Source organism: Ursus maritimus, unplaced genomic scaffold (assembly GCF_017311325.1).
Source record: "Ursus maritimus isolate PB19 unplaced genomic scaffold, ASM1731132v1 scaffold_7, whole genome shotgun sequence".
Classification (NCBI taxonomy): domain Eukaryota; kingdom Metazoa; phylum Chordata; class Mammalia; order Carnivora; family Ursidae; genus Ursus; species Ursus maritimus.
Genome location: NW_024426885.1, coordinates 74,522,138 through 74,528,849, shown reverse-complemented (window position 1 = coordinate 74,528,849; position 6,712 = coordinate 74,522,138). Strand labels below are relative to the sequence as shown.

Below are 6,712 nucleotides of genomic sequence, written 5' to 3'. Positions count from 1 at the left end.
ATTCCATTTTCATGGCCACTTTGGCTCTGAGTTTCCTAGATCTCACTAACATTATATCTCCCACAGTATTGTCTTCCTTTTTATTCTGTGACAACTCGTGGTGGAAATTAACCAATGTTCACTATTGTTTCCCAAACCAATTCATGCAAGGCATTTGACTGAAGACTTAAGTTGAAAGATTTTTTTTGCCATATAGTACAATAAACAATATAAAAGTGAAAAGTAAGCAACACTGTATTTAAAAATCCTTCAGCTACCAATTACAGGCTATCACCCACCACCTCTTTACAGGACCCTAATCTAGTTGGGTTGCTAGAATTATTCTCTCCAACTTAATACCCTTCCAATTTTCCTATGCAGATCGGTTTATCTTTTACACTGCACTCTTTTTTGGATCTGATCCTTCATAAACGTGTTTGTAAAATAAAGTGCCAATAATGCTAGGCTCTAAATGTTTAGCAGCACAGAAGAACTGGCAAGGATTTTAGAATGTCAGTGTATCTATGACTCCAAGCCTCCAAAACACTTAGTATTAGTGACTTTAATCACTTTTTGTACACTTTTTTTTCACTTTGCTCTTATAAGAACAGAAGGGAAAAATACTGGTCTGAAAAATATATGACAGGTTTTTCAGTGACTCCTCTGATTCCACATGTCCACTAATGAACTATAGGGTTGCAAAAATTTTGGAAAGCATGTGGCCTCATCGCATCCATATGAAGATCCAGAAACAAAAAGGGCCTGGTCCCTTCCCAATTCATTGCACTGTGAAGATGGCAAAAGATGGTGAGATGCTTTGAAACATTTAAAAGACAAAATCATGCTGATAATATAACTGATGGGGTTCACAAGGGAACCCTGGGAAGTCAGAGGTCATTTCCTCTGGGGCTTAAAATAATGTTATTTTTCTATTGAGGTCAAGTTCTGAACAGCAATAAAGCCTTTAATTCCAATTCCCCTTAACCAGGAGGTGAGAAAAGTTTTAATGACCTCCGGGACCACGAGGAAGGCACTAATGAATGATAATTTATTTGCAACAGTCAGAAAGAGCAACCAACTCTGAGACAATGTGTTACAACTTCTGTAACTTTTGCAAACGTGTAGGAAAGGTGGTGTTAATTTGTAGATTAGGAATATTTAAAGTAACATTTCATCTATGTTTGATAAAGTCAAGTTGTGCTAGAGGCCTGGTACAAGAGAATATTAGCTACAATACACACATGGAAAACATACAGATCGAGGTATATTCACTTTGGTCATGACCCATTAGCAGACAAGGAATCAATGTACTGTATTTTAGAATGAAAAAAATATAGAAATTATCCACATGCACTTCACAAAGTATGGATTTATGAAACTTCTCTTCCTTCACATATGTTTGTACATGGCTTTGCTGCATCTTTTGAGAACTATATGAATGTTTCTCCATAACACAACCATACTCCAATTCAAAAATTTTCTCCAGTGGGGTAGTCCTAATTAAAAATAGCTTTTCCTGGGAATCTACAGTAAAATAAATGTATTAATGTGAGTTCACATAACTCTTTAAGTAGCTTACTCATGAAGAACTATGTCAAAATTGTTAAGATCACAACATAGTAATTCTGTGTCTTTGTGTGTGTATACTTATATTTATATACAATATACCTGTATATATATACATATACTATAGTATTTATGTGTAAACATCATAGATGCACATACCATGCATATAATATGTATCCTATATTCTATAATATATAATTATGTGTGTATATGTTATATATATTTAATGTGTATATGTATGTATTATACATCATATATGTATATATTTATACATAATATATGTATATATTACATAAAATATATTTTATATATGTATACGTTATATATAATATCTAATTATATGTATTATGTCTATATAATATGCATATTAGAAGGAAACAAAACATAAAATGGCGATTGAAATCACTAATCATTAAAGGATATTCTAAAGGAACATGGTCAGCAGCATTCAACTTAGACTTTGCTGAGTTGTGATTCCAGGCTGAGAATAAGAGCTGGATTCCTAAGTAAATTCAGGAAAATTTGTTCTAGGCTATGTTTGGTAGAAAGATAATATAGCAGGCTAGAAAAAAATATGGAAGGAAGAAATGAGCTTTTGTTGTTGGGTTGGTTGGTGGTTGTTTGGTTTTTTTTGCTTTTCACATATTTTTGAGACATTACTGATATATGTTAGATTGCACCCACTTTAACGTTACCACTTGATAGATGTTGACAGATGTATAACCCCTGAAACCGTCACCCCAATCAAGACAATGATTGCATTCATTACCTCCATAGTTCCCTTGGGCTCCTTTGGAACCCCTCCTTCCCTTTATCTTCCAGTTGCTTACATTCCTACCCCCAGATAGCCACTGACTTGCTGTTGCTGTGGAATGATTTGCACTCTCTTAGAACCGCGTAGGAGTAAAATTAGTATTTTTTCTTTGTTTAGCTCTGTTCACTTAGTGGAATTATTTTAAGATTCATTTACTGTCATTGTGAATATCAATAGTTCCTTTTTTTTTTCAAATTTCTGAGTAGTATTCCATTGTATGGATATACCACTATTTGTTTATCTATCTACCTGCTAATAGGGCTTATATAATACATCTTTACTTTACCACAATCTACTTTTGAGTGATATTTTACCACTTCACACAGAGTATTACAGTACATTATAATACAGTATACTGATAATTCCCCATCTCAGCTTTTGTCATATTTTTCACATATTTTACTTCGACATATTTACCTGTGCAAGAGCCACAGTACAATTTCATTATTTTTACTTCAGAGTCAGTTGTCAATTAAACAGATTTTTTTTTAAGATTTTATTTATTTATTCGACAGAGATAGAGACAGCCAGCGAGAGAGGGAACACAAGCAGGGGGAGTGGGAGAGGAAGAAGCAGTCTCATAGCGGAGGAGCCTGATGCGGGGCTCGATCCCATAACGCCGGGATCACGCCCTGAGCCGAAGGCAGACGCTTAACCGCTGTGCCACGCAGGCGCCCCAACACAGATTTTTAAAAAAGAGAACAAGAAAATCTAATATATCTCCCACATATTTACATTTTATGCTGCTATCCACCATTGCTTTGTAGATCCAGACTTCCATCTCCTCTATATCGTGTTTTTATCCTTCTACTTGAAAGGTGTTTTTAAACATTTATTATTTTATTTAAATCTGCTAGTGATGAGAAAGTCTTCAGTCACTTTTTTTTCTTTCCTTTTTTTTTTTTTTTTTTTTAAGTAAGCTCCACACCCAGCATGGACCCCAAACCAGGGCTTGAACTCATGACGCTGAAATCAAGACCTGAGCTGAGATCAAGAGTCAGACACTTACTGGCATCTGGGTGGCTCAGTGGCCAGCTCTTGATTTCAGGTCAGGTCATGATCTCAGAGTCCTGAGATTGAGCCAAGTGTTGGGCTCTGCCTTGGGTGTGGTGCCTGCTTTGATTCTCTTTCTGCCTCTCCCTTTCCCCCTCTCCACCATTTGCTCTCTCTCGCTTTCTCACTCTTTAAAAAAATAAATAATTAAAAAAAAAAAAGTCAGATGCTTAACTGAGCCACCCAGGTACCCCTAGTCACCTTCGTTTTTTAAAGATATTCCTGAGTATGGTCTATAGATAGACAGTTGTTTTTCTTTCAGGATTTTTTTTTTTTTAAGTTTTTTAGAGAGGTGAAGAGAGAGAGGGGAGGGGAGGGGCAGAGGAGAACGAGAGAGAGAATCTCAGACATGCTCCACAAGCACAAAGCCCAGTCTCACAACCCCAAGACCATGACCTGAGCTGCAATCAAGAGTCAGATGCGTAACAGACCAAGCCACCCAGGTGCCAGTTCTTTCAGGATTCTAAACATGTTTTTCCATTGTTTTCCAGCTTATATTGTGCCAGATGGGGTATCTCTTATTTTATCTTTAACTGCTTTACTAAGAATGCTTTTAGGCTTACTTGTATACTTGGCTTTGAGGAATTTCAGTACGGCATGCCTTGTTGCCGTTCCTTATGCTCGGCATTTCTTGAGCTTCTTGAATCTATTGGTGTATTGTTTGCATCAAATTTGGAAAATTTGTAGTCGTTATTTCGTAAAATATTTTTTTGGTCACTCCTTTTTCAGGTATAGAAATTACAAATGGCCACTTGATATTATCCTAGAAGAGTTCACTAATGTTTTCTTTATCGTGTCTTTGGTTTTTTACCTCTCTGTTTCATTTCAGATAGTTTCTATTATTCTATGGTCAGTTCCTCTGGACTTCTCCTTCACAGTGTTTAATTTTCTTTCAATCTCATCCAAAGTATTTTCCATTGCATATTTACCATGCCCAAGCTTTTCTCTACCATATTGTACATTTGGAATATAACTATACCAACTATTTAGTGTCTTTGCCCACTATTTCTACCATATTTACAATCTGCATGTCAATTTCTACTAATTTGTTTACTGTATTTTGAATTATAATTTTTTACTTCTTTGAATACCAATATAATATTTCATTGAATGCCAGACATTATGTGTTTTACCTTACTGCATTATGGATGGTTTTATATTCCTCTAAATGCTTTTCAGCATTATTCTAGAAGGCAGGGACAGTAGTTGGAACTAGTGTGATTCTCTCCAAAATGGCTTTTTGATTTGTTAGACGTGTCCAGAGCAGCGCTCAGTGTAGGACTAATTACCCCCACTACTAAGGTAATATCTCTGAGTATTAATTATCCCCACTACTAGGATATCCTTCTTTTGTTGTTGTTGATTTTTGTTTTGTTGTTGTTGTTTTGTTTTGTTTTAGAGAGAGCATGAGCAGGAGAGGTAGAGGGAGAAGGTCAGAGAGCATCTCAAGCAGACTGCGCACCCATTGTGGGCCCTGAGATCTTAGGACCCTGAGGTCATGACCTGAGCCGAAATCAAGACTCAGATACTTAACGCCTGAGCCACCCAGGCACCCCCGAGGATATCTTTCTGAGTACTCTAACCTATGTAGATATTTTTTTCCACTCTGGAAGTTAGAGTTTTCCACTTGGCTATTAGAACATGAACTATCCTTGGTTCTGTGTGAGCCCTGAGAAGCATTCCTCTGTTCTTTTCAGGCTCTTTGCACAACCTCAGGGAGTTTCCTCACAAACTTGTGCCAGACAGAGAGGACTCCACCCTCTTCTCTCGGGTACCAGAAGGAGGTGGTCCTCTTTTTGTGCCTAGCACAGCCATGGCTCATGGTCCCAAGAAGCATCTGAAGAGTGTAGCATCTCCAAAGCATTGGATGCTGAATAAACTGACCAGTGTGTTTGTCCTTCATCTGTAAACTAAGAGAATGCCTCCCTCTCATCATTTTCCTAAGGAACAGACTTAGGTATGCCCCAACATGAAGTAAAGAAGATCTGTATGCAGCATTTTATTAAGATTGATGGCAAGATCCAAACAGATGTAACCCACCCTACTGGTTTTATGGATGTCATCATCATTGTCAAGACTGGGAGGAATTTCCCTCTGATCCGTGACACCAAGTGTTGCTTTTCTTTTCATCGGATTACATCTGAGGAGGCCAAGTATAAGTTGTGCAAGGTGAGAAAGATCTTTGTGGGACAAAAGAAATCCCTCATCTGGTGGCCCATGATGCTGACACCGTCAGGATAGTTCCTGATTCACTCATCAAGGGGAATGACACCATTCAGATTGATTTGGAGACTGGAAAGTACTGATTTCATCAAGTTTGACACTGGTAATCTGTGTAGGGTGACCAGAGTTGCTCACCTGGGAAGAATTGATATGATCACCTTGGTTCTTTCGATGTAGTTCCCACGAAAGATGCCAAGGACAACAGCTTTGCCAACTGGCTTTCCAACATTTTTGTAATTGGCAAAAGCAACAAACCATGGATTTCTCTTCCTCATGGAAAGGGTATCCACCTCACCATTGCTGAAGAGAGAGACAAAAGCCCAGCAGCCAAACAGAGCAGTAAGTAAAATGGTCTCTAGGTGACTTGATTGGAAGTCTTCATACTTAATTAAAGATAATACATCGTAATTGAAAAAAAAAAAAAAAAGACTTGGAGAGGACTCCAAATCTCAGAAGCCATCTCTTTGGGAAGCTCTTTTCTCTCCAGTCCTCTGTCCTGTGAACTCCAGCTGTCTTAGCTTTCTTAGCCACCTACTTCTGTCTCTTAAACTCAGACAGAGCCAGGCTGCACCTGGGTTACTCCTCAACACTACAGCTTGGAAAGTCTCTCCAGACCAACTCAGGGCAGTCGTCGTGCTCACTAATCTGTCTTCTCTGTCACAGGAATCCCTGTCCTAACTCCAATATAGGAAAAGTATTGCTTTACATATTTTATTTTTTCTTAGCTTCTTCATGTAGGAGGGAAAATTTAGTATCTGTTATACTCTACTGGCTTGAAGCAGAAATCCTGCAGGGATGTTTTGATTTTTCCAAGGGATTTTTATTGTTTCCCTGTAGGGAGTGCAATGTAAAACCTTTCATATCTTCCCATGAAACTTCAGTAAAATAATCAGTAAATAACCAACTATTGATAGTAAATGTATTTTGACAAGGTGCAGAGACTCTTAGTCCTTCTTCAGTACGTAGGAAGCAGATACAGCTTCAAATGGGCAAGAACTTTGCCTTGTTTATCAGCACATCTCCAGAATCTACAATGATGTTTGCACACAGTAAACAGTAAGCACGTAATAAATGATT

At 37.7% G+C, this 6,712-nt stretch overlaps 1 pseudogene; it reads left to right on the top strand.

The window, feature by feature from the left end:
- The first annotated feature begins 4,544 nt into the window (after positions 1 to 4,544).
- On the top strand, positions 4,545 to 6,262 carry LOC103661906 (annotated as a pseudogene).
- The last annotated feature ends 450 nt before the right edge of the window (positions 6,263 to 6,712 follow it).